Source organism: Cyprinus carpio, chromosome A13 (assembly GCF_018340385.1).
Source record: "Cyprinus carpio isolate SPL01 chromosome A13, ASM1834038v1, whole genome shotgun sequence".
NCBI lineage: Eukaryota > Metazoa > Chordata > Actinopteri > Cypriniformes > Cyprinidae > Cyprinus > Cyprinus carpio.
The window spans coordinates 22,732,604-22,760,351 of NC_056584.1; the positions used below are offsets into that span (position 1 = coordinate 22,732,604).

General features: G+C 37.9%; 1 pseudogene; it reads left to right on the plus strand.

Annotated features, from left to right (window-relative positions):
* Nucleotides 1-27,748, plus strand: part of LOC109082768 — a 62,257-nt pseudogene that overhangs the window by 13,208 nt on the left and 21,301 nt on the right.

Consider the following 27,748-nt stretch of genomic DNA (forward strand, 5'->3'; position numbering starts at 1 on the left):
TTTGATGGACTGGGTTGTAAATTTACTGTCATCTTTTGTTTATCTGTCAATAAATATTGTAGCACTTGGAACTTTTATGTGACATTGATATCAGTAGAACTTCTCTTGCTTTTTATAGGACTTCGTGTGCTATGTGAAGGTTATGGCTACTTTTTATTCTGATCACTCAATATGACAGAGCAACTGAAGCTGTCTTGCAATTTGGTTCAGTTTAATGAACATTGTCCCATGAATTATTCCACTGGTCTACAGGTGTGCACTTGTTTATCTTCCCTCACGTCTCTGTCTCCAGTTGTCTTGTTTTTTCACTTGCTTCTTTTTTTTCAAACTTTTTTTAACGATTCACTTTTAATCCCTTTTACCAACTTTTAGTGTGGGAATTTATCTAAAAGATGAATCCCAGTAGAACAGATACCCCCCTATTTTTTGAGACACGTACTCAATAAATAAACTAAATAAATATATATATATTTTTTTAATAAGTATTTTTATGTGTACAGTTTGGTACATAAGGTAATTTATTCCTGTGATGGCAAAGCTGAATTTTCAGCAGCCATTGTCTTGACAGCAGCTACTGTCACTTTTGATCAATTGAATGCATATAAAAAAACAACAACAATCTTTTCCTATTTTTTTTTTTTTCTGATGTAACCAAAGCCATGAGCAGCAGGGAAAAATAATAATAAAACCAATATATAATAGCACAGCATACTATCTTTTCTCTCAGTCCAATTAAATCCCAGTGGATAAAATCAAGTCCCGCCCTGCATTATTTGCTGCTTAGTGTTTTGTTTTACTCAGATGTACAGCATGCAGAGTCTATTTCTTCCTGCAGAGTAAACACAAGACAATCTCTCAACGTGTAATATCTGTCTTCAGTGGTCTTATCTGCAGTCCGGTCTCTTTATTTCATTTCATGCATTATTTCATCCCTGCCTGTTTGATCACTCAGCATCTGTCTCTGAGATATTAATGGTTTGTTTAGTAGAGCCCATGTCAAGGAAACCTCTCAGTCTCCCACTCTACCTTTTCTTTTTATCTCTGTGAATCATGGGTAAAATATTATTGGCTGTAGGGCATTAATAGGAGCTGCTCTGAACAATAGTGCTTAATAACCAAATGAATGAGCAAAACAATATGAGCAACTCAGAAGGTTCAGAGACCTGCCTTACACTGCTGGCTCTTAACATGTCAGTCAGTGTGTGTACGTGCATTGTGTGGCATTGCAAGTAATTTTCCATTCTTTGACAGAGAAGCACATTATTGCATGTTGCGAAAAGTAATCAGTTGTTCACAGCAATGTGCTTGACCCTTTGGGTCATAGCTTCCTGTGTCTGTCCGAGGAGGAACTGGAGGTCACGCTACCAGACATTATTACTTCCTCTTGTGTGGTGGGTTATTTAGCTTTGGGGAAAATATTTGAGGCACTTAAAACGACAACAGCTTTTCAGTGTGATCAAACTCTGAGCTGAACTTCACAACTTTGACCCCTGTTCATGCTCACAGTCTTCACTGTATTTGTAATGAATGTACATGCTGTAGATTTATAGGCTTAAATACTTTTATGACTTTATGAATGTCCTGTTTGAGTGTGTCCTGCAGTGGTAATAAGCTGTGTTCATATTTAATTCTTTAATGGCTCACATTATCAGTCTAGTTTTATGTCAGACTTTTTATGGCCCGTTGTGGGTCACTTTTTAATCAATTCTTAGCCTGTTTTGAATATTATCTTACACCCTAACATTACCTGAGAAGTTATTTGCATATTCTAACCTCTTATTTTAATATGATCTTAAAGAATTTGGTATAATGATCATATTTCTCTGCTGTATTCTTGCTTACACTAGTACTTATAGTTTGGTGTTGCTAAGATTTTTTTTGTGTTTTTTCAGTCTCTTATGCTCACCAAGGCTGCATTTATTTGATCAAAACAGAGCAAAAACTGTAAATAATATTATTACAATTTAAAATAAGCCAAAAATAGTAGTTTTTGATATATTTTTGATATATTTTTTTGATATATAAATCTTATTATTAGCAATGTCCTTGCTGAATGAAAGTATAAATAAATATAAATAAATCCCAAACATTTGAACGGCATACACTAAAAAAATGCTGGGTTAAAAACAACCCATTTCTGGGTTATTTCCCCAAGTAAATATTGGAACAGAACATATGTTTGGCTTTTATACATGAAACCATTTGCTTGGTTGTTTTTTGACATAGTGCAGGGTCAGTCAACCTGATATTGAAGGTTTTTTAATTTTAAATAATAAAAATGCAGTCTAAAATCTCTGTTATATATAAGACAGGATTAGTTCATGTATCCATACATTAGTTCATGTCAATATTTTTATTGTTCATATATCCATACATTAGTTCAGCAGTTCCCAGTCCTGGTCCTGGAGAACCCCCAACACTGCACGCTTTTGGTATCTCTCTTATCTGACACAGACATTTGAGGTCTTGGAGTCTTCACTGATGAGCTGATGAGTTGAATCAGGTGTGTTTAAATAGGGAGACATCTAAAAAATGTGCAGTGTTGGGAGTTCTCCAGGACCAGGATTGGGAACCACTGCATTAGTTCAATATGTCAATATGTTTATCAATGGCAAGTCAGTCTTTTACAATCGTAAAATGACAGGAGCAGTTAATGGGATTCTGTGGGCAGAAAAAACTGCTATTAGTAAGCTGTTCCAGTTCATTAAATGACAATTTTGTTATATTAATTATTGAAAAGTTACATCAAAATCAGCTTCACCTCATGCCATCTGGTCATTTAAGTTTCACTTTTCAACCCGTCAAAACGACCACAGCTGCATCGCTAGTGCACTAGATCAATACCACTCCAGTTGTAGTCAGTGAAGCACACGGAAACTTTGTTATATATAACAGCAATGCAGCATTATGTTTCAGCCTTCCTCTTGCATTCATCTGGTAGGAGGTGAAACTTACATGGTGGCACCAGTGTGTCACTTTGACTGAAAAAAAAAAAAAATTAAGGACAAATTTGTAGGTGGTACTTGTTCTCATTTGATTAATCATTAGAGATGTCATAATGAGGGAATAAAATTAAAAGTGCAGAATGTATAAATGAGTAAAATTTGGCTTTGGTGAGGTAAATAAAACAGAATGACTTGCCAGCTGGCTAGTAACTTTTTTAGGAACTGCAACATTACATGCTTTATGCCAAACTGTAAAAATGATAGACAGACTTTCTCTGATGTAAGTGATGTGCGTTTTTCAAATCAAAGACATAAAGCGTCTACTCAGGAAAACATCTGTTGTGTCGTTTAGCTCAGAGGAAATGGTGTTATCAGTTCATCTAGAATGCCTAATTTCATTTTCTGAAGAACTCCATGTGGTGACATATATGGAATATTTCTCGCATTAAGCCACTAAAAACAGAAATATCGCAGACAGATGGAGACTGGTTCATCCTGAAATGTGATGCTGCGAGTCACACAATGAGCTGTGCTGCTTGTCATAAGCATGCAAAGTTAAAACATTGAAATAATTCCATTATCCACAGATGTTAAATACAATTTTTATGGCCTGTAAATTTTCTTAATTCATTCACCGTTGGCAAGTGTGACAAAAAGTTAATTTTGGACCATGATAATAATGAATGCAGAGAAAGGTTTGATTAGGTCAAGGGCCATATGAAAGTCATAATCCTGTTCTGCCAGAGCTGAATATTAATGATAAATTAAATAGTCCATAATAAGGGAAGGGTCATCAGCTCTCTTTTACTTTTCTCTCATTCTCTTGCATTCTCATATCTCACTATCTCTCATCTCTACAACTTTGATATGCCCTTCACACCTTTTCAATATCTTTGTCTGCACTGCTTTCTCTCATCTCACATGGTCGTTCACCTGTGTCATCACCTGTCTGTGTGATCAGCTGCTGAAAAGTAAGAAAAGCTGCTTGACTTTCTGTTATTCTGCTCACAATGTATCATATCAGGCCATCTACAGTTGACACCTCTGAGAGAGAGAGAGAGACAGGTGTATTTTAATGTGCAGTTACACTAAAGACGACTTACTGTTCTTTAAGAGAATGCTTGATATGAAACTTAATATGTGTTTAATATGAACTTTAAAATTTGTTCATCTCTAAGGGTGACATTCTAAACTTTTAACTTTAACTTTTTTATGAATTTATTTATAATATATATATATATATATACACACACACACACATACACACACACACACACACACACATATAATAATTTATTAGTAATTTTGTTCAATATTTTTTTTCAAAAAACAAAAAAAAAAAAAATTGTTAATAATATATTATTATTTACATGCATGGGCATTAAGCCTGTTTTAAAATTTTCTGCATTGTGATTTTGCACATTTTTTTTTTTTAAATAAAGCAAAATTTCCAGTTAAATATTATTACGCTTGTTTTTTTATAGCAAAACACTTTCCTTATATTTTTAAAAATAATAATATATTTTGAGATTAAAATGACGGGTGACATATTCTTCCCAGGTGTCTTGAAATTCACCATTATTCAGACTGTTATGGTCTGGTTTTAAATGTGTCTCTATCTCAGTATGTATAAATATTGTTTAGAAGTGTTTACTGTGATGTTTACAGTTGTGGTGTGTTATTTTCAGAGGGAAGAGTTGAAGTGACTAAAGAAGGACTGAAGCTGTGCACTATGGGACCAGTAAAGGTGTTTGGAGAGCTTGCCATTCTTTATAACTGCACCAGGACGGCCACTGTAAGAAGTGAGTACACGCGCAGCACAGTGATAAATAAAATGATCCTGATTTTGATTCTCAAGCAGGGGACATTTTGGATTTTTTTTTTCCAACTACATACATAGATTAGCACAGCTTGAGGATTATCATTCTCAGTATGACGGAAGAGATCGGCTGCTCCATCTGTGATGATAATCTGTGATTTCACTGATAGACAGGAGGCCAGATTGAGAGAGATATAAAGATTGAATTAATATTAGGAGACAACAAATAAGTGGAAAATTGTGCTTGGATATTCTAGGATGTTGTTGGCTTTTTTTGTGATTTAAACATCCCCCTAACCCTGGGTATTAAACCTTGACAACTCTTTTCAACAATTTCACATTTTAATTAGGCTTTTACACATTTAGAAAAAAGTCCCAAGTTGCCCCCAAAATACAGATCTGATTCTGTAATAGCCATAGTTTATAATCCATAATTAATGTTGACCGTGTAAGCTTTTTCTGCCACCAGATAAAATCATAAAAAGGTAATTGCGACTTTTTATCTCACAATTCTAACTTTTTCCATAGCAATTCTGAGTTTATATCTCACAATAAAGACTGTTTTTTAAACTCAGATGTATAAATGCAGAACAATTTGAGACAAATGCAGAATTGTGACATAAACAGAATTGTGAGATATAACCTGCTAGTGAGATATAACTGCAAGATATGTTTATAACTCACAATTCTGAAAAGGAAAGTCTGAATTGTGAGGTATAAACTCACAATTGCAAGAAAGTAAGTCCGAATTGTGAGATAAATAGTCACAATTGTGAAATGCAAACTTAGGAAAAAAGTCAGAATTGCAAGATATTAACTCAGAATTGCGAGATTTTATTTTGTAATACTGAGAAAGAACGTCAAAAGAAATGTAAACTCAGAATTGTGAGGGGAAAAAAACAAACTTAACCAGATTTTAACCAGATCACCTCATATGCACAGGCTGTGTGCTGTATGGTTTCTGAATTATTTGCAAGCTTCTCTCATTTATTTCCATTCTTTTCTTTGTTTCTTTTTCCTCTGTACCATTGATCTTCTTCATGCATATTCTCTTCTTGCCTCTGCTTGGCTCTTTTTCTCCTTCCTCTTTCCCCTCCACTCTATCTCTCCTCCTCCGGCTGTGTTAATGGTGTTCCTGCACTCTTCTGCTCTCTGTCTGTCTGGATAGCATCTGGGACAGGAAGTGAGCTGGACTGGGATTAAGGGACATGCATGCGTCTGATCTCTCCATGCACGGCCAAATGCAATACATCTCTAATTTCACTCAGAATAGAGTCTGGATAATATTCATTACAGTTTTCACTTCAGTTCTATTCATGTAAATGTAAAGGAATTTTCCACATTTTAATCATCTGTTGCATGTTGTTGATTACAATAGACAATTATTCCAATTTGTCCCTCAATTCCTGTAATGCAGTTTTATGGAGGCCTAGTGGGAAATTGTTTAGCACTGCAGATATGCAATGTGCAATTATGACAGTTTTCTTTTTTCTTTTTGAAAATATGGTGCATTTTTCACAATCCTTATTTTGTATATTTTAATTAATGTAATGAACATGTAAGCCTAGTAATTTTTCACACAATATGCACAAGCTTACCAGAAAGGGATAAGCCCTTTTTACATGTAGCTGTAGTTGTTTGTGCTAGAGACATGAATGACATCGCAAACTGTGGGGCTCGTTGAATATAACTGCATTTCATTTCTAAGCAATCAAAACAATTTTCAAATCTTTTGCGAACTACAAATTTAGTTGTGGCAAGACAACGCTTTTCCTCAGAAAAACTTTTTGTATTGCCATCCAAGTGTTTGCATAGCTGCATGTGTGGTTATTCATGTCTTTCTCCCTGTCTCTTTCTTTCAAACACACACCTTTTGTTGTAGTTGGATTCTAGTGGTGTCTGCATTTAAATAAGTCTTCTGGAGAAGCTGTGGCTTAGAGTATTAGAATGCACAGGGGAAAAACAGCACAGATATGTCAGCGCTTGAAGTGGTTTTGACCTGCTCTGATCTTACCCACCCTACAGCTGCCCTGTCCTTTCACAGCTATAAACAACAGAGCAGAGCAACAGAGAACAGATCCACTACTTTACAGGACAGGCTAGATGAAGGCTCTTTATCACAATACTCTAATGTAAATATTGAACCCAAGTGGATGCTCAACAGATATTATGAGAGAAACACTGACATACCCTAACAAGCACATTATAAGCCTGTGGGAAGTCCAAGAACATTATTAAAGCAAACACATCCATGTTCGTGGCGTAAAAGAATGAGATCAAAACACAGATGTTCAGTATCTTTACTGTAACTAAGTAAGTTGTTGATTAAGCCAGTACAAAATTATCATTAAATGCTGTTCTTCAAATTAATCACAATAAATCACATATCTGTATTTGCTGAGTAAGCCTTCAAATTATAACATGTTTAGATGAAAAGGAAACTGATCAGCTGTATCAGTTCAGTATATAAGTGACAGGTAAGACTTTTGCATTGTTATAGAATATTTCCATTTCAGATGCCATTCTTTTTAACTTTCTGTTCATCCTGAAGAAAAAGATCGCGACTTTTATTTTTCTAAAATATTTTCATAGTTTTTCACAAAAATATTAATGAGCCAGCAGCCCTAGTGCCATTTCAATTCACCATCTAATGCATACTGCACACACTAATGGCACAGACTGACTAAAATCACAAGTTGTAATCTGACTGGCTGGCTTCTTGCAGTTTAGTGGAATCAGATTTATAAGGTTGCTACACAAGCTCTTCTAAAGAATAAATAATTAGTGGATTTGCAAACATTTGCAATATCCATGAGTTTTGTTTGAGACACACAGCAAGTAAAAAAGTATAAATGCTTTTTTTCCCCTGCATTTTCCAACTGTTCAACATAATGTAAATATGGATTAGAAGGCTGCTTCCTGTCTAAAATCGGCATTTTGCATAATGTCATAGAAACAAAATTATTTTTTCCCATTATATCTTGGGTCATCACACTTATTTCATTACAACCAAATTTATACCACAACTACAATTACAAAATACAAAAAACATTACCCACTATTTTTTTAAATGTTGTAAACAAAACACCTTCATAAATACTTAAAATTTTTTAAATGTTGTAAATCATACACCTTCATACTTATTGTATGAACCTGTTTATTTATGTTTTTGTTATTTCTTCATACAATGTTTTTGGAATTAAAAATGGACTCAAATCATTTATGCAAACGCCTGGATCCTTTGGATATTTGGTGTTCAACAGTTTTGGAAGAAAAAAAACATAAAAGATTTTGCTGTTAAAGACACAAAATAGAAAAGTAGAAGTCAAATTTGGAAATTGCTCATATTGGCATGAAACTCTGTATGTGTAATTGCCACAATTTCCTGAAAGTAGGTACGTTTTGCTTGCAAATAACTTTTGGTCATGAAGTTCTAAAAAGTTTTTAAATAATGATGAGTGCACTCATAGCTTTTGAACTTCAGTACTTTTCATACATTTGCCACCGGTGGTGTTGAACAAATCTACTGAAACATATCTGCATAGTCTTACATTGTGCCATTGTTGACTGGTTCATTTCTGCTTGCAGCTATATTGGATCCTTTTTGTTTTTCGAATAGGCCACAAAATAACAAAACAGCCTTTAGTGTGTGTTCACCTGCCATCTGCCACGTCTTCTAAAAAAGAGACAGTCAAGGCTATTTTTTGGAATCTTTTTCAAATTCCTGTGTTTGTCGACCTCCTTTCATTTCCAGACTCTGACTGCATATTTTTTGCTTTTCTTCTTACTGTTGAATTGAAAATGAATTGTCCTTGAGAAAATGTTGTAAAATTTGAAGTGATGGCACAATTTCTTTGGAGAAAGAGCAGAAATGGAAATCTCTGCTCTGTTTATTGGATACTACTGTTTATGCTAGTTGCAGTGCATCCATGTTTTGAGACTACCTTGCAGTCGTAATAGTTCACTCCCCCTGAGGTTTCTGCTGTCTGTCATTTCTCTGGAATGATTCACTGAGACAGACAGCACTTTAAGAAGACATGCTGCTAAAAGCATGAAACCTGTGTGGCTCCATCATGCAGTCCTGAATGAACAAAGGTCTATTCTGGACCATAAGACATAGTGTTCTGGAAATGTCTTTTTATTTCTTCTTCATTATCTAAAATTAATTAATCTCACAAACTCTATTAAAGTATGAAAAAGTGGGAGTGAAGAGAGGCAATTAACACCATGAAGTTAACAGTATCAAAGTTTCTCAGAATCTATCATTTAATGTAAAACTTTAACTCTCTTTAACTTCTACCTTGCAAATGCAGGTATCTTCTTCAAGAAGTGCTGTCTGATTGTTCTTGTTTTCTCTTTAAATGAAAAAGACTGTGTGGGGGACAGTGTTTGTCACCTTTAGAAATCTGCCTGTATCATGAGAGTGAATCTGGTTTTATGGGGGAGATGAATCTGTCAGTATAGGGTTGGAAGAGAAAGGGTCATGTCAGGGCAAGTTTGGTAGTGATACGTTTCCTCTCCCACATGAATAATATTAACTTGTGCTATCAGAAAGCATGCTGGGACATGTGTTGCCTCTGACCACACAGCTTCTATCTTTATGTTAATTGAGAACATAATTTTGCCAGAGATGGGATGCATCTCTGGGTGTTGATGGCCTGCAAGGAAACATACATATGGTTGGGTGATATATCTAAAAAAATAATATCATATATTTACATATGTATTGGAGATTCTTTAGATTAACAGTTATTCATTCTCAACTAAGAAACAGATAATATATTATATTATTTCTAAACAATAATTCCTCAAGCGTGTGACGGAAATGTTACACCCCTTCAGAACACCAGCGTGACAAGACAAAAACAATAAAACCCATTACAAATGAGCCATTTGTTGCATCCAGTGGGGACATATTATAATGACTTATACTGTGTTTTTACGCGTTGTGTTGCATCGCGCCACGTAAACATAACACCATGTCTGCATTTGTGATCGGAGAAACGACAAACAACAAGCGGTTCTCAATTCCAGTCCTCGCGCCCCCCAGCTCTGCATATTTTGCATTTCTCTCTTAACACACCTGATTCAGATAATCAGCTCGTTAGAAGTGTGCTCCGTGCATGAACTGTGTTACCATTGACATGGTCCCTACACAGTGCTCAAAACTCTTTAATCATAAAATCTAAAAAAAATACAACATAAATCATACATTTCACAAAGCTAAAGTAAGACCATTCTGTTTTTGCTTCAAATTGTTAAATTATACAGTCTAATTCAAATCCAACATTGCACATGCTGTGTGTGTGTGTGTGTGTGTGTGTGTGTGTGTGTGTGTGTTTATCAATACATACAACTAACAGTGGTTACAACTAATGGCTCTGAAACACAGTGAAGAATATGGAAATGTTATTAAATGTGATTTATTCAATTTCTGTACCTGAACATCTACAAACATAAAATCCTAAAGCATTATTCATTTGTGTCTTTTTTCTATATATTCAGTGGTGTAATTGCTTGTAATTTGTTCCTTTGTTCTTATTTTCTGACTGTAGACTTGTCTTTAATAATGATTGAACTTTATATTTGTCAGGCTAGTAGTTTTTGCTGTTGTATCGAAATTGAAATCCAGAATTGTAAAATTTCATTGGTATCCATAATACTGGGCTCATAAGCTTATTTATTAGAATACAAGATAACATAGATCAAAAACATTGATAAAGGCAACCATTTTACTTTTTGTGGCAGGACCAGTGAAAATGTTGGCAAGGCAAGTAATAATTCGAACCACTGGCCCAATCAGGCCAGTAGAACAAATCCTTAGCGTTGAACCCATTTGATCTGGTTTGAATGAGGGATTTAGATTCAGGTAAATATGGAGTAAATTTGAAATGCAGCAAAGTAATGTTTGTCTTCATGAACATATGTTTGGCAGTTGTGTAGGTGGATGCTGTTAAGTTGTTGTGTGTATCTGATGAATTCTGATCTGCCACGGGGCTGAATGTCATTACAGATCCAAACAGGAGCTGATTTTACTCTCTCTCTCTTTAATACACAGCAGAGAGTGGGTTTGTTTTAAACAGTAAAGTCAACGCCTGCATAACGGCTGTTTTTCACTACATAATAAATCTGCCAGGACTGTCTGTCTCTCCATTGTGTGCCTTATACTGCTCTTTTTGTTATTTGCTCTTATTCTCTTTCTCTCCCTCCAGGCAGAAAAAAACTACAGGTGTCAGATGAAAGTCTAAAGTATTTAGCTTAGACCCGATGAAGTCAGTCAGACTCAGGCACAAATCTGAATTCAGTCTTGAATTCAACCTGTTGTGATAGATGTATTGGAGAGAATTACTGTATGTTTATCCATTGTCAGTTATCAGTCTGATGAACCTGGATCAACATCAGTCTAGCACATCTGTAAATTTGTAGACATATCTGTAATTAAGAAAATCAATCAAAACATGCTAGACTATAAATGGAAAGCAAAATGAGATGTATGAGTTTAAAGAGATAGTTCACCCAAAAATGAAAATTCTGTCATTAATTACTCACCCTCAAGTCGTTCCAAACCCGTAAGACCTTCGTTCATCTTTGGAACACAAATTAAGATATTTTTGATGCATTCTGAGAAATTTTTGACCCTCCCATAGGCAGCAAAGGTACTACCACGATCAAGGTCCAGAAACGTAGTAAGGACATCAGTAAAATAGTCCATGTGACATCAGTAGTTCAACTGTAATTTTACGAAGCTACAAGAATGCTTTTTATACGCAAAGAAAACAAAAATAATAACTGTTCAGCAGTTCTTTTCCTCCCTATCCAGTCTGCTGTGGCAATGTCTAAAAACCTGCAGGAACACACAACAATCCTTTTGGCTCTGTTGGGCAGCTATCTCTTTTTTCCACTTTTCAGAACAATATGGTTTCCTTGGGCAGTTAACTACGAAAACATTCAGTAAAACTATTGATCCTGTTGAGATTTGAAAATATGACTGAGAGCGTCTTATATCAATAAAAGATAAACAGAGCTGTAAAAAGTGTTGTTAGTGATGTGTAATGAATGACCTGAGCTTACTTTTGTCACAGCTGCTGGGGCATTTTGTCGAGAAGAAAGTCTATGACTTTGTCACTAAATACACATACCATATAAACTACACTTCAATTAAACAAAAAAACAAAAAAAAAAAACACAAAAGTATGCACACCTTAGTTTCTAAATATACCTGAATTGTATTCTTAGCACAAACATGCTTGCTGTTATTTTTGTCAAGCACTGCTGATATCAGACATGCTCAATAAACTAAAGCTGTATGCATGGGCAAATCTTTCAACTGGATGGTTATTTGTGTTTACAAAACAAATGTGATGGGGTCACATGCATTTCTGATTACCTTCGAATGTTGTTTATGTGATTCAAACACGTCATCACAAATGTATTTGAAATATTTCCTTGAAATAGTTCTCTACAAAAATGAAAATTTGCTGAAAATGAACTCACTGTCAGGCCATCCAAGATGTAGAGTTTGTTCTTCCTTGGAACAGATTTGGAGAAATGTAATATTATATCATTTGCTCACCAATGGATCCGCTGCAGTCAATGGGTGCCGTCAGAATGAGAGTCCAAATGGCTGATAAAAACAGAACAATAGTCCACAAGTAATCCACACGACTCAATTAATCTGTCATCAATTGAAGTCTTGTAAAGTGAAAAGCTGCCTGTTTATAAGAAACAAATCTATTAAGACATTTTTTGGCTGAAATACCAGTCCATAATCCAAAATAATGTTTTCTTCAGTGAAAAAGTCCATGCCCTGTTCTCTCACATCAAAATCCACCAACATATTTGTTAAGATTTTGGACTGTTTTTGCTTGTAAACTGTGGTTGATCTGTGCATATTTTGCTCCTGATTCTAACGAGATGACTTTTTCACATTATAGATAGAGGACTACATGGACTATTTCTTGAAGGCACTAAGGCACCATTTAAATTCATTACACCATTACATTAATTTACTGTTACATAGCTTTCCCTGGGAACTGAACTCATAACCTTGGCATTGCTAGAGCCATGCACTTTTGTTTGAGCTACAGGAATGCATTTAATTTACAGAACCAAAGTAACATCAGAACTTTTAAATACACAAAGCAAGAGGAAATAGTTTAATGTCCTCAAAACCAGATGTTATTAATTTACTTTTCATGAATTGTTTCCAGTCATATGTTTTTTAACCAATAGAGTACACAACCCCAGACTGTGTATGGATATTGTCAACCCATGCTGGCAAACATTGTCAATTGTACATAATAGTTTAGAAGACATCACTGTTTGACCTTGTATGGAGTGTACACATGTATTCTAGCAAGTTCTTCAGAAATCTCCTCCACTTCTTCTTCATAACGGTGGGTCTGTACAAGGCTGTCACAAGAGGGTGTGAGGCCCTGTGAGGCCTTCAGATATTATTTATTTATTTATTTATTTATTTATTTATTTATTTTTTGTCTTGTGGACTAAATGTAAACATCTTTTATGTACAATATCTTACTCAGGACAGTACTAAATAAAAAATAACATTCATTTTGTATGATCTCTCTTATTTTAAATTATTCACATTTTCTCAGATTCAGCAAGGGGTTCCCAAAATTGTGTGTGTGTGTGTGTGTGTGTGTGTGTGTTTGTGTATGTATGTATGTATATATGTATGTATGTATGTGTGTGTGTGTATGCATGCATTCGTGTGTGTTATGAATTTTAAGTGGACCCCCCCCAAAAAAATCATTCTAATTCTATCCTTGTACATTTGTTATTTACAAAGCCTTTACAATATTAAAAGTTAAGAAAGTTATTAGGTTATTATTAGGCTTACACTGTAGGTGACATGAATAAAGGAGATGATTACATTGTTATTCACAATTATTTGACAAAACATTTCATGATCAGCTCATATTGATGGCATGTTTTCTGATGTGTGTTTCAGCTGTGACCAGTGTGAAGTTATGGGCCATTGACAGACAGTGCTTCCAGACCATCATGATGAGGACGGGACTCATCAAACATGCAGAAAATATGGAGTTATTGAAAAGGTGAGCAACTGTCTTGTTATGGAAGTGCATCTCTTACTTTATCATCTGACATGTTAATTTGCATAATGGCAACCAGGGAGGAGAGCATGGGGTATATTTTACACAATAAAAAGACAGAATTCTGCATTGTTGGGCTACTGAGCCGAACTGGATGAAAGAAGTCTTCATCAAAGACTTTAAAGACACTGAGGCAGAACAGATGAGTTTCTTGGAAGATTCTGAAATTCATTACCACAGAAACTCTCTATAGCACCCGATCTCCTTCCTCTCCTCCTTTCATGATCTCTCTCTCTCTCTCTCTCTTAGTCTCTGCGTTTTATGTATTAACACGAGAAGAATGAATAGTAATGTGATGGTTTTTAATGAATCATCTAATGTGGTTTCATCTAATGTTAATGATATTACCCCATCCCTGCTGCTATATTTATTATCTGAATAATTATACCTAATTTTGTCAATTATGCTTTGAACTAACAGCCGTTAACAAACAAAAGCGGAGTGCAAGCGAATGCATTAGACGCTGAGTTGAACTTGTGCATTTTACTGATCTGGTTTATAGACCAATATGAAATGTAGGTTTCATATTTAGTTCTGAGCTAATCCAGAATCTGAGAGAATTATTATATAACAATGTGTGTTTGTGATCCCATGATATTCTGCTGATATAGGCACTATTTATCTGTTTATTTCTGAATGAAAAATATAATAAATAATAATAATAAAAACATTGGCTGTGTAAATAATATATTTAATATTTATATATAACATTTTATAATATTTTTGATGTTTCTTTGGTGAAAAATCTAAATCATAGTGATCGGTATTTTTTTTTACTGAAAATTTGTTCTTGGTACAAAGCTTAACAATAATGATGATGCTTTCCTGCAAAAGCTGTTATTATCCATTTTTGAACTAACATTCAACCCCTTAACATTTTAAATGTAACTTGATTGGCACAAATCTAATATGACTGAAAGAGAAAAGTTTTGGGTTATTAATAATATATTTTAAAAAATACAAATGTGTGATTTTATTACTGGATGAATACTATCAGAATCTATTCATATTACAGTACATAACATATATAAAGTAAAAAGTATATGTAAAATTGAATATCTGATGGTACTTTGCAAGGCTTATTTACAGTTGTTAAATACTGGTCCCTATAGTGGTCCCCCAATGTCTACGATGGTTACAGGCACGGTATTTTTAATCTCGGGGGAAAATATGCTTTCTTAAAAGTTCATCAGCAGCCTTTTCAAACTAAATGATTAAGAAAATAAAATCCTGTCATTTTCAGACCAAAGATTAGCCCAGAATTGCTTGTATGTATCCATAGCACCTTTAGGTTTCTCTGCTGCAGTCTTACACTAAACTGTAATAGGAGACTTTAATGGACTCTTGAATTTTTGATAGGATGTGAAATATTTATGCAGGAGTAGTTATTGATGTATGATCATTGACACGTGACAGTGAGAGATGAACTCATCCCTTCTCTTTAAATGTGTGTGCGTTTGCTAATGCAACAGACAAAGATGGCCAGATCTCATCAGGGACAATCTACGGTCCCTCAGGACAGCGGATCAGTCAGCCTCTCCTGCCATTTCATCCTAAACATGATTTATTTAGATTTAGATAAATTACAGCTTTTATTACGTAATGTAGATAATGCCTTGGCTTTGTGGCAAATTATCTCAGCGTATACATATTAGCCAGATGCAAACCTTTTTCTCCAAACCTTTTCCTCCATGCAAACCTTTTACTCCATTACACAACACATGACCAGATATGTTTTGAAATGTTGTATTATGGTGATTGACGGATATTATTGTTGTTTCCGTGGCAGAGAGCAACTCTGAGTTTATTGCAATGTGTGATGGTGACCAGCTGTTTCAACCATATGGTCAGACTAAAAATTCAACCAATGTACAGTGAGAATAAGTACTGAATTACATGAAGTTTGGGAAATGAAATTAAATAGTGTTGAAAGTTTCTGAGGATAATAATGAAATTCTTAGTTTGAAGGATTAAACACTAAAGTTACATAACATTAACAAACACCAAAAAATTGTTGTCTCAAAAGTTGTCTCTGATTGACAGTGTCCTGACATTCCGAGGTCTTCCAGAGGAAATACTGAGCAAGCTGGCTGATGTCCTTGAGGAGGTATGGAAATCTTCCTGATCCTTAAGCAAACACAACTGTAATTAAATCTAAGCAATTACATCTCTGTGCACTGATCGCTCCACATTCAAACTTTACAAGCACCACTAGCTGTGGTTTATTTGCCTGTCATTTTATTTAGATAACCTCAATGTAAAAAAACTAAAAATTATATATATATTGTGGCGAGGTGAGGAACTACACGACAACCGATAGACAGAGAAAATCCCTGAAGGGTGGATTTATTGAAAACGTTGTGCTCCAACTCCCTCGTGCTCTCTGTGCCTTGAGTGGTGGATCCCGTGCTGTGCTCTCCTGGTTGGGGCTGACGGTCACACGCTGCTCTCTACAACAGAGGTGGAAAGAGTTAGTGTCTGCGTCGGGAGACATTGCTCACCATACTGCTTTCCTTCCCGGCTTAAGTAGACGCCGCTTAACGAGCTGCAGGTGCGGCCGCTCAGCCCGTGACGAGCTAGTGCCGGTGATTCCACTGTGTTGCCAGGGCGACGCTGACGAGCGCTCGGGGACACACGTCACAATATATATATATATATATATATATATATATATATATATATATATTTAAAGATTTGAAACTTAAGATTGACTTTGATTTACAAACCTTTTCGTTTCATTCATTCGAATGAACAAAATGTAGCATCTGCTATATTTTAAGTATGATCTTTTGGACACCAGTTTCTTCGCAAGTTGCTTTGCAAAGAACAAAAAATATCCAAAGTAAACTAATTTCTACACAAACTGTGACGGCTGGTAAAAGAGGAGGAAGCAATTGCAGGCAATCAGAAGAAGTTTATTGATATCAGAGTCCAGAATGTAGGCAATGGAAACGAAGGTCTACGGTGGCGTGAGAAGAGCTGGATGGTGAAGTCGCAGGTGAAGGTGAAGACGGTCAATGGATGAAACCAGGAACAGACCGGAACACTGACACGAAGACGACAACACGAATATAATCCAGCACACGAACACGGAAGACGGTAAACCAAACTAAGCAGTGGAAACATGAATGAGGATCTGACAACAGACAGAGAGATGGGTGAGTATATGTAGCTGAGTGGAGATGAGGAACAGCTGGAGCGAGACAATCAACACACAGGTGACAACAATCAACCAAACGAGCACATGGAGACTACGTGAGTACAACAACAAACACAAAACATGACACGGAGGAAACAATGGATTTCCTACCGTGACAGTACCCCCTCCCCTAGGACGTCACCTGACGTTCCCAGCCTGCTTTACCTGTAGATTGTAATCATCAATAAGGCGGTGATCCAGTATGTCCCGAGCAGGAACCCACCTTCTCTCCTCCGGACCGTAACCTTCCCAATCCACCAAGTACTGAAATCCGCGTCCCCTCCGTCTAGAGTCCAGAATACGATTAACCAAATATGTGGTTTCCCCCCATTAACGATACGAGGCGGGGGGGGAACCGGGGCAGGCGGGTTAAGACGGGAAAAAAAATCACCGGTTTAATTTTGGACACATGGAACACGGGATGAACCCTCCTGTACGCCGGAGGAAGGCTAAGACGCACTGTTACCGGATTAATGATTTTGGTAACAGAAAACGGGCCAATAAATTTGGGAGCAAGCTTATTCGAAACGGAACGCATCTGAATATTCTGGGTTGAAAGCCACACTCTTTGACCGACGACGTAACGGGGAGGCTTCGAGCCGGTGGCGATCGGCCTTAGCCTTGGTGCGCGACCTAGCCTGGAGCAGAGCTCTGCGAGCTCTGGTCCAGGTGCCGTGACACCTCTGGACTAGTGCGTGTGCGGAGGGGACCGAAACCTCGGATTCCGTACTGACAAAATTAGGTGGTTGGTACCCTAAACTACACTTAAATGGAGACATGCCCGTAGATGACACTGGTAAAGAATTGTGTGCGTACTCCACAATTGAGAGTTGCTGACACCAGGGTCTCGAAGGGACAGACAGCGGTAAGAGTAACCCATCTGGAGGTCGATTGGAAGTCTTACCAATAGCGCAAACTGAACAAGCCAAGACGAAGTCGTGGACGTCACGAGCCATACCAGGCCACCAAAATCGTTGCTTGACTAGAAACCTAGTTCTACTAACCCCTGGGTGACAAGCAACACTGGAACAATGACCCCACTGGAGAACGTCTGACCGTAACCCCTCCGGCACAAACAATCGGTTCGGTGGGCAACGAGCCGGGGGCGTTACCCCTTCTAAGGCAGTCAACACCTTCGATTCGACCTCCCATCTGAGCGCGGAGATAATGATGGTCCCCGGTAAAATGGGCTCGGGAGTAGCAGTACGATCGGAACGCTCAAAAAGACGGGATAAAGCATCGGGTTTGATGTTTTTGGAACCCGGCCAGTAAGAAAGTGTAAAATCGAAACGACCGAAAAACAATGCCCACCGAGCCTGCCTGGAGTTAAGTCTTTTGGCGGTTCTAATGTATTCGAGATTCTTATGGTCCGTCCATACAATGAAAGGTACACCCGACCCTTCAAGCCAGTGACGCCATTCTTCCAGTGCAAGTTTGACTGCCAACAACTCTCGATTGCCAATGTCATAATTAACCTCTGCAGGAGATAAACGGTGAGAATAATACGCGCACGGATGCACCTTTCCGTCTGAGGATGCGCGTTGGGACAACACTGCTCCTACTCCCACCTCTGACGCGTCGACCTCCACTATGAATTGACGTGAGCGATCAGGGGTGACGAGAATGGGAGCTGAAACAAAGCAGCTTTTCAGTTTGGCAAACGCAGCCTCGGCTGCGTTTGACCACCTGAACGTCAAACTAGGGGAGGTCAAGGCGGTCAGAGGAGCGCGGCTAGTTGGCTGAAATTGCGAATGAAACGCCGGTAAAAATTGGCGAACCCCAGAAATCTCTGCAGGGCCGTGCGAGACTCTGGGGATGGCCAATTTACCACAGCCTTAACCTTCTCAGGATCCATGCGAACACCCTCAGTCGAAATGATGTGTCCTAGAAAAGAAACAGACTGTGCATGAAAAACGCATTTCTCCGCCTTGACAAACAATCCATTCTCTAGCAACCGCAGAAGCACTCGTCGTACGTGTTGCACGTGTTCCTGGAGAGACGAAGAAAAAATCAATATGTCATCCAGGTAAACATATATGAACAGATCGACCATGTCTCGCAACACGTCATTAACGAGTGCTTGGAAGACTGCCGGCGAGTTCGTTAGCCCGAAAGGCATCACGCAGTACTCAAAATGGCCTCTAGGGTGTTAAAGGCAGTCTTCCACTCATCCCCCTCCCTGATGCGGACCAAATGATAAGCATTACGTAAGTCCAATTTAGTGAAAACGGACGCTCCCTGCAACCTCTCAAAAGCTGAAGACATAAGCGGCAAAGGATAGGTATTCTTTACCGTTATGTTGTTCAGCCCTCGGTAGTCAATGCAAGGTCGCAAGGATCCGTCCTTCTTTCCCACAAAAAAGAACCCCGCCCCCGCTGGAGAAGAAGAAGGGCGGATGAACCCCGTTGCTAGAGAACTGGATATATATTTCTCCATGGCCGCCGTCTCTGGAATAGACAAAGAACATAACTTGCCCTTAGGCGGAGAAGTTCCTGGCAATAACTCTATCGCACAGTCATAGGGACGATGAGGAGGAAGAGAATCAGCCCGAGACTTACTGAACACCTCCTTCAGGTCGTGGTACTCCGCGGGCACGTTAGCCAAATCCACTGCTTCCCCCTGAAAAACAGACTCAGAAACATTAACACCAGCAGACAAAAGACAAGACAAATGACACTCCTCGCTCCAGCTAACCACAGATCCGAGGCGCCAATTGATCCTGGGGTTGTGTTTCTGGAGCCAGGTGTGACCTAGAACAATGGGGGATTGAGGTGAGTCCGTGATGTAAAATGAAATCTCCTCCGTATGGTTGCCAGATGTGATGAGAGAAACCGGTACAGTGGTCTGTGTGATGACTGGCAGTCTGTGTCCGTTGAGTGCAAAAGGTGCAATGGGGTGTTTGAGGGAGGTGAGAGGAATGTTGAGTTTAGTAGCCAACTTACAGTCCATGAAACTACCCTCTGCCCCAGAATCCAACAAAGCGTGATGATCGAGTGCGTGGGTGGACCACCGTAGACTCACCGGAAGGAGTGTCGATGTAGATGAGGTCTTCCTGGCAGAGATCCCACCCGATAGTAGCCTCCGTTTTACTATCGGGCTTGGTCTTTTACCGGACAGCGCTGGATGTGATGTTCTTGGCTGCCGCAGTATAAACATAGTCCCAGGGATCTCCGCCTGATCCTCTCCTCCCGGGAGAGCCGAGCTCGCCCCACCTGCATGGGTTCAAGATCTCCCGGTGGGCTGACCGCAACCTCTGAGCGCTGACGCTGAGCCTCCGGTCTGGTCGCGAGAACTGCTCTCCCCCTCCGTCTGGCGGCTTGGTCGAGTCGGTTGTCTACTCTGATGGTGAGGTCGATCAGGCCATTGAGAGAAGTGGGGAGCTCGACGGCGCGGATCTCCTGTTGGATGCGGTCAGCCAACCCATGCAGGAAGTGATCCCACTGCGCCTCTTCATTCCACTTACACTCCGCCGCCAGGGTGCGGAACTCAATAGAATAGTCGGCTACGGACCTGTCTTCCTGACGTAGGTCCGTGAGAAGTCTAGCCGCCTCCCTCCCGGCGACGGAGCGGTCGAAGACCCGTCTCATCTCCTCCGAAAGGGCGTGGAACGAGGCACAGCAGCTGTCTTGGTTCTCCCACACCGCCGTCCCCCAGAGGGCAGCCCTCCCCGTCAGTAGTGACAAGACGAATGCCACCTTCATTTCCTCGGTGTGAAACGTGCGGGGCTGCAGGGCGAAGTGCAGAGAACAATGAGACAGAAAAGATCGACAAAACTTTGGCTCACCCGCATATTTCTCAGGGATGGGGAGGCGTGGTTCGGACTGGGAAATCCCTCCGGAGACGATCGGCGGTGTGGGTGGCGTGGGAGGCGCAGCGGGTGGCGGTTGTTTGTTGTCGTTGAGCCTGGAGAGCGAGCTCGGACACCTTCGTCACCATTGCTTGGAAAGCTCGACCCATCTCATCTATCGCCTTGTCTTGGCGATCCATGCGATCAACGGCTCTCTGCAAAAACTCCTCTAGATGAGATGGGGAGCGATCGCCTGCTGCTTCCATGATGGTCAGATCCTACTGTGACGGCTGGTAAAAGAGGAGGAAGCAATTGCAGGCAATCAGAAGAAGTTTATTGATATCAGAGTCCAGAATGTAGGCAATGGAAACGAAGGTCTACGGTGGCGTGAGAAGAGCTGGATGGTGAAGTCGCAGGTGAAGGTGAAGACGGTCAATGGATGAAACCAGGAACAGACCGGAACACTGACACGAAGACGACAACACGAATATAATCCAGCACACGAACACGGAAGACGGTAAAACCAACTAAGCAGTGGAAACATGAATGAGGATCTGACAACAGACAGAGAGATGGGTGAGTATATGTAGCTGAGTGGAGATGAGGAACAGCTGGAGCGAGACAATCAACACACAGGTGACAACAATCAACCAAACGAGCACATGGAGACTACGTGAGTACAACAACAAACACAAAACATGACACGGAGGAAACAATGGATTTCCTACCGTGACAAGTATAGTTTCTTCGCAAGTTGCTTTGTTAAGAAGTAATAATTTCCTAAGTAATTTCCTTTCTATAAAAAATGTTCCTCTTAGGATGCAACAGACAGTGAAAAGTTAGTCATTGGTAAAACATCTACTATAATATAATGAAATATTTTATTGTTGCTTGCCAGTGTAATTCCAGTATTATTTATATCCTGTTATAGTATTAAAGTGCCCCTATTATGCCATTTTTAAGGTTCCTAATATTTTATAGGTTTACATGCATGCAAGTTAAAAAATCACTTTCATTTTTTTCAAAATATGCATTTAATATCACCTCATTTTCCAACAATTCTCAAATGTTTAGTTTGAAGCAGTTCTAAGATTCAGTCTCTCTAAACCCTTCCTTTCCGTGAGCCTACTCTGCTCTTATTGGTCAGATGGCCCAGTCTGTTGTGATTGGTCTACCGTGTGTTGGAATCGATACGCCCATTCCCATAGTTCCGTATTTTGATAGAAAATATAAACATCTATTATTTATCATACATACAGGTTGTGATTCAGTAGAGCCAGCTGGTTCAAATAAACAGGATACTGAGCCATCTTTCAAGAACAAGCGTTTTGTGAATCCAGTGTTGAACTCCCTGAGATTGGAGAAGCAGTCATCAGTAAAATGACGGGAACACAAAAAAAAGATTGTGGTTGTACTGCTGTAGTACAGTGGGGAAAAAATAATTTTATCTTCTGATTCTTTGCAGTGTCATCTTTCAAATGTGACAATAAAATGAATTTACTTTCACAGCATAGGACACAGTGTCTTCTTGACCTAATCTTTATTTATTGTGCACTTTCGGCTTTACAACTTTGCAGATTGTTTACATTCACATACAGCTATATTACACACTGCATGAAAGGCAATATTCAAAATGGCATAATAAGGGCACTTTAATGAAATGCTTTTTTTATATTTTTAATTTTAATTTTCATGTTAGTGACGTTTTAATATTTATATTTTGTTTTATTTCAGCTTTATTTCAATTGCTAAAAACATATTTTAATAGTTTTGGTTATAGGTGGCTTTCACACTGGGCTTGTTTGCTGTGTTTCGAACCCTTGCTCCCGGCACCCCCTGCAGGTAGTCTTAGGTTTGGTACCCCGGTACGCACACCGCGTTCACATGACAGCTTTCACACTAGCCAAATGTACCTAACTCTGATGTCAATCGAACCCACCATTGGTTGAGCAAGAAGTTCAGAAGATGTTTTACAAAAAGTACCAGAGTTAGTCTTTGCACACAACAAGGAACAAAGTATTTTAACACTTTAAGAATACACAAGTGAAGAAAATGTAAATGCATTTATGCTGAAATATGTTGATTTATTCACTTTTAAGCCAGGAAAAGTGAATAAAATCAGCAGATTCCATCAAGGATTGTTTATCAGCAAGAAAGACTCACAGCTCAAGTTATAAAAGCTCCTCATTCATGCCATCAATAATTTAGGGAGCATTTTTAGACTTTCTTGTCTTGAATGCATGTGGTTCAGTAAGTTGTAGTGGAATGAATCAGAGTTGTTTATACTCTCTCTCTGTATAAGATGGAGAATAACCGGTTCTCAGTCAACATATAAGGTCCACTTTGCACAAAGCATCAAAAGAAAAAAATCAATGATTTTATCCAAGAATAGCATGAGAAGATGAGCTGCAGACATTGTGAATAGCTTAGTCATCAGTCAGTCTCTCATTCACAGACATAAAGGTCCACATCACATCTCTTCACCTCATTAGAATATGACATTTATCACTGGGGAGTGAGTGATGGAGACTCACAGCTCCCTGTGTTTAGGGGTGAAAGGTTGTTGTTTTCCATTTTTTGTGGATTTGTTAATAATCTTGCAGTGGCTGTGGTCCGCCTTTGTAATAAAACATGATTCACAGCCTCATAACAATAACACAGAAATTGGTTTGGCTCTTATTATTAATTACATTTATGTTTAATATGTCTAATATAGACACCATCAGATTTGTACTGTTTAAACAGCAACCATGAAACATCAACCGCAAAGTGGATTGAGTGGATACAGCTCAGTTTCTGACATACATGTACATATTATAATGTTAGTCTCTGTTACATTATGTCTACTATAATATAATGACATATTCAGTGTTTATGTTGATTTTTTTTATGTTGATTAAAATTTTTTCATTTGTATTTATTTTTTGTTTTTTAGTATTTTTATTTAAAGGGGTCATATGATGCTTTTTTAAAGATCATTATTTTGTGTATTTGGTGTAACAGAATATGTTGTCAGGCTTTAATGTTTATTTTTCAAATACTGTACATTATTGTAGGTCCTCTATGCCCCGCCTCTCTCAAACGCTTCGTTTTCTACAAAGTCCCTTCTTCTGACAAGTGCAGTCTGCTCTGATTGGCCAACTGACCCAGTGCATTGTGATTAGTCGAACACCACAAGCACTCGTCGGAAATGTAATGCCCCTTCATGCACCAAGAGCTTGTAACACTCCAAAGAGAATGGAAAAAAATAAATCACATCATATGACCTCTTTAATCTTAATTAATTTATATTTCCATTAGTTTTAGTCATTTTACTACTTAAAATATTAAACTTGTTTCAGTTATTTACCAAAGCAAGATTTCTAATTTTGAACTTTTAAATTATCATCTTATTTTATTATTTTTTTTATTTCAAAATATTTTTAATAGCTTTTATTCAACAATGACAACACTGTTGCTTGCTAATATATATATATATATATATATATAATATATATATATAATATATATATATATTATATATATATAATTATTTCTGTCAAAACACAGCTACTTTTAAAAGCGCTTCAATGGCTAAAGATGTTTTTTGGCAATGGAAAGCTGTATTTACGGCATCTACCAGCAGGGGTTAGCTGGTTCATGCTAACCAGGCAAACCTCAACCCATTGGTTCAGATGTGAACTTTCATTTATAACGTTCACTAACAAAATAATAATAGAATAGGCAGAGGTGAGGATGTAAGGTCAAATAATGAGAGTATTTAATGGCACTGGTGAGCTCTGTGTCATTAAAATGACTCACCTATCAATCCTCATCTCTCAGTGAATATTCAAATTTCAGGTCAAAACCTCTTATTCCACTCCTTTTTTTTGGTGATTTGATTAAATGTTATGAATTTCCAGAGAGTAGAGGGAGTCTCTTCAGCTAATAATTTACCTTAAATGAGACTGAAATTTGCTGAAGCTTTTTTTGAACTTAAATGTTAATTTTGTCAGCTTTTAACGTTCACTAACAAAATAATAATAGAATAGGCAGATGGAGATGTCAAGGTCAAATAATGATATGTATTTAATGGGCACTGTGGCTCTGTGTCATTAAAATGACCACCCATCAATCCTCATCTCTCAGTGAATATCAAATTCAGGTCAACTCGTATTCCACTCCTTTTTTTTGGTGATTTGATTAAATGTTATGACTTTCCAGAGAGTGAGTGAGTCTCTTCAGCTAATAATTTACCTAAATGAGAGGCGAAATTTGCTGAAGCTTTTGAACTTATGTTAATTTTGCATATCTATTTGCTGGAGTTTCTGTGGGAATGAAAGTCTGGACACATGGCGGAATCTGTCCTTCCATCAGCATCGTTGGTCTGTGATTAGTCGAACACCACAAGCACTCGTCGGAAATGTAATGCCCCTTCATGCACCAAGAGCTTGTAACACTCCAAAGAGAATGGAAAAAAATAAATCACATCATATGACCTTTAAACTTAATTAATTTAGTCTTTCCATTAGTTTAGAGTCATGTTTACTACTTAACAATTAACACTTGTTTCAGTATAGTCTACCAAATGCAAGAATTTTCTAATTTTTGAACTTTTAAAATATCATCTGATTTGTATTGATTTGTTTATTTCCAAACAGTTTTAATAGTTTTATTCAGACAATGACAACACTGTTGCTTGCTACAATATATATAAAAATTATATATATATATATATATTATATAGTATATAATATAGTATATATAGATATAAAAATGTTAGTATATTATTTCTTGTCAAAACACAGCTACTTTTTTAAAAGGCGGCATTCAATGGCTAAAGATGTGTTTTGGCAATGTGCAACTGTATTTACGGCATCTCCCAGTCACGGGGTTAGCTGGTGCATGTCTACCCAGCAACCATCACGGCCCATTGGTTCGTTGTGAACTTTCATTTATAAACGTTCACTAACAAAATAATATCAGAATAGCACGATTGTGAGGAGTGCTAAGGTCAAATAATGAGAGTCACTTTATTGGCACTGCTGTGGCTCTGTGTCAGTAAAAATGACTAAACCTATAAATCCTCATCTCTCAGGTGAATATTCAAATCATGTCAAACTCTTATGCCACTCCTTTTTTTTGGGGGGGGATGGGATGTAAATGTTTGAAGTTCCATAGAGTAGAGGGAGTCTCTTCAAGCTAAAAATTTACGCCATTAAAATGAGACACTGAAAATTGCTGAAGTCTTTTAGAACTTAAATGTTTTAAGGTGGCACTATCTAATGTTGATGGAGGTTCTTGGGAATGAAAGTCTGGGACACTGGCTGCGGAATCTGTCATTACACTCATATCGGTGGGGTAAATTAAGGATTTGATTCTACGCCTCCATTAATTGCTCATATTACCGGTGTAGCTGCCTGAATTTAGTGTCCAGATATATCTGAATCTTTTTCCATTACGGAATATGTCCACACTGACTTGAGTGCTTTACATTAGGGGGTCGTCCACTTATATCAAACAGTCCTAGCAACAACCGCACTTAAAAGCACGTGTTTTACAATTAAGCTACACTTAAAATGTATGCACGTCAAACAAAGTTTGCATTATTTTACATAAAGACAGCACAACACGGGTTGCACAACTAAGCTAAAAAAAAAAAAAAAAAAAAACTGTTAATGATTCTGCTGTTCTGAAAACACATCTAAAAATTACATCATATATATTAAATCAGTATATCTGGTTTTTTTTAGGTAAACATTACTTGCTTTTAATTGAACAGTAATTCTCTTTTTATTTACTTAAAAATTACATACTATGACTTTGTAACATTAAACAAATATAAGCCGATCCTAAGGGCAAGTAATAGTGTTTTAGCATTTTTAGAATCTGTCACTTTGAAATCTGTCATCAAATAATAAAAATCATTTAACAAAAAGGTACTTAAATTTTTGATAATTTATCAATTTATTATCATTCCACTCTGGATAAATACAATCAAAGTTACTGCATGTGTGTATTTGGGTGTTTTTTTTTAGGTCAGATTCGAGGGATGTTAGAACATAGTTTGCTTTTGTCAGAGCCTTTTGGGGTGGGCTTCAGTTTTCCTATATGGCTTGTAGTATCTGATTTCAGATTGTATGTTTCTTGAGGTCAAGGTCTTAGATAGCACACTGAGGGGTCAGAGATGTTGTGCTGCCTCTTTTATGCTTAGAAATCTGTCTGGATCTTGTGGTCCTGCAACATCCTATATTTATAACCCCTCTGTGTAGAACGTGCAACCGGTATTTTTTTCCATCCTCTTTTTCCATTAATCCTCCCGTCCTCTAACCAATTTTTCTCTCTCTATAGACCCCTATGAGGATGGTGACTACATCATTCGCTTTAGGGGGCAAGAGGAGGACACATTCTTCAGTATCAGTAAAGGAAAAGGTAAGTCTATTTCAGTGTAAAGTGAAAGCTGCGGGATGCTGTGTGAAGATGATCCCATGCTAATATCTTCTTCCTCTCTTGTTCTCATCCCCGTACAGGGTGATTTAGCGACTCGAGAGGCCTCGTCCGGGTCAGGAGCCAGTCTACTTCATGCTCTATGGGGAAAAGGAGACATCCTTTGGGGGAAAAAGCCCTACAAGGGTTGAGATTGTCCCCTTACACCAGTGGTTTTCTCAATTCCAGTACCTTATAATTAATTTCTCTGCAAATTTCGTGATGTTTCTCTCTTATCGCTTCAGACGCTTATTCTTATCTTTAACATAAGTGCAACGCAGCGGGGATATCACAGGATATTCTTGGCCATGATTCCAGTTCAAGTGAACGTGATATGGTCCATTCATATACATTGAAGCAAAAGTGAGATGTGAATTTAAATTGTTTATTTACGGAGGT